This window comes from Balaenoptera acutorostrata, chromosome X, assembly GCF_949987535.1.
Source record: "Balaenoptera acutorostrata chromosome X, mBalAcu1.1, whole genome shotgun sequence".
Taxonomy (NCBI): Eukaryota; Metazoa; Chordata; class Mammalia; order Artiodactyla; family Balaenopteridae; genus Balaenoptera; species Balaenoptera acutorostrata.
The window spans coordinates 12,398,003-12,400,189 of record NC_080085.1 but is presented as its reverse complement, the minus strand read 5'-3'; positions in this window follow the sequence as shown (position 1 = coordinate 12,400,189).

Here is a 2,187-nt window from a genome sequence, read left to right as displayed (position 1 = left end):
TTGGAACATCTGGATTTCCTATGCGCTTCTCTAAAAAGCCTGTCCAGGACGGTGCTCCCCCCACGGGTAGATGGCACCGCCATACGCACCATCACCCAAGTCACAAATCTGGTAAACGCCGCAGCCCTCTCCATCAACCTATTCTGCATGTGATAAGTTATCTCGGGCACGTCAAGCTTTCTGAAATCGTTCTCTAATTCATCTTCTCTTTATCCTCACTGCCACGACATTAATTCAAGCTATCACAATATCCTGCTGTGTACCATGACCTCCCGAAACCCACAGTGTTCCAAGTTTCAAGGTGCGGAAGGATATCTTCTTTGCCTATGGTATCCTTCCGCATCTTGTGTGCCTGGTTAGTGTTTAAATCAACTTTTAAGACTCAACTCAAATGTCGCCTTCTAACACCTCTTCCTCCCTTCTCATTCACATCAGGTGAGTTTCCCTTCTTTGCTCCTTGGCACACTGTTCTTACCTTTATTTTAGCCCAAACCACATTGTAGTGTAGTTACTCATTTAAATTGTCTCTTTCTGCTTTCATTTGATTCTGAAATTCTATCATTTTTTTAAAAAAATCACTGTAGCTCACATATCATTAGTACTAAAAAATGTTTGTTTAATAAATGAATGAATAACTAACCCCTTGTATATAAAAAAGAAAAATTTGGATGATCAGTTTTTCATTTACAAATATATTTGGAATATCCCCTCCTTATAAAATCTCAGCTGTTGGTTTGTAACATCAGTCTTAAATTCAAGGGTGCTTATCTAAATATGTAACTGTTTTCATCTTTGCTTCCTCCATCTGATTTGATAAATCTTAATGATTAAATTCTGAAAAATTGGAGAGACTCCTTGAAATGTGCATAATAGTTCTATTAATAGTAATATTTAATTAAAGAGTATTTTTTAAAGGAGCAAAGTGATAGAATAAATCCATTAAGTTCCCATTAAATCTCTCCATGGAAGTGAACACTTTGCATTTGTTAAGGGTTTCTTAATGAACTATCACTAACCCAAGTAATTCAGAAATTAATATGAAACTCTCCACACAGAATAATGGCTTATAGAGGCCTGTGTCTTGTTATGTGGCCCACAGACAGAGCTCATCAATTCCATACGTTTATCACACTGAAGAGATTAAATTTCATGCTTTGCTAAAGATTAATAGAAAAATATCATTAGAGTTGTGCACATTTTTTATTAATCCAAAGAGATGACCTTCTCTTCCTACCACAAGGAGCTTCAAAATTAAAGTACTATAGTGGATTTTGAAATTTTCATATAGGAGAAAACAAAAAGGATAAGAAATAAATAAACAAGGAGGAAATACTAAATATTTAAGTCTACATGGGACATGCTTACCAGAGCTCTGTAGGTTTATGGGGACTAGGAAAGCACAATTGACTTTGTCTATTCTATGAAAGAGAGCGCTAAGCAAAATACTAATTTCTTTTTTCTGTGTCAAGAGGGCAAACTTTACCCTCTTCTGCACTCGAAAGTTCCTTGGATGTGTCAAAAGAATTGCAAGAATTTTGGTAAGCTCATGGCAGCTCTGGAAAGAGACTTGGGTGCTACCGTGAGATCAGACATTTTGAGGAATGTGGAAGTTTAAAAAATAGAGTTGGATTGATGGAAAAAGTGGAGGTGAAAACCCCTGCAGCCCACGCAGGTGGATGAGGAGACTTCAGAGAAGTGAGCAGACAGGATTTCACAGGGAAGTTCAATGCTGCAGAGGGTCGGGGGAACAGAGGATGAACCCCCTAGTGCTGGTTATTATTCAAGGTAGCTCCTCTTAGTAAAAATCTACTATATGCTACTTATTTTATAACTCACTTTCGAATTATTCTGAATTGCTTCTGGTATGAAATAACACAACTTACTGAAGGAAGGCACTCTGAAATTAATTCCCAGTTGCTTGTACAGAGAGCATGTACTTCAGCAGAATATAGCTCTCCTGTTTTGAACGTAATTGGAGTTTTTGTCTCATCTCCCTCCATTCAATAGCCTAATCTTTCATCATTGCCAGGAATGCCTCTTCTACATTCGACATTTCTAGAAGTTTGCGTGATATCTATTGAACAATTTCCCCCTCCCCCCTTTTTTTTTTGGCTGCGCGGGATCTTAGTTCCCTGACAAGGGATCAAACCTGCACCCCCTGCAGTGGAAGCGTGGAGTCTTAACCAC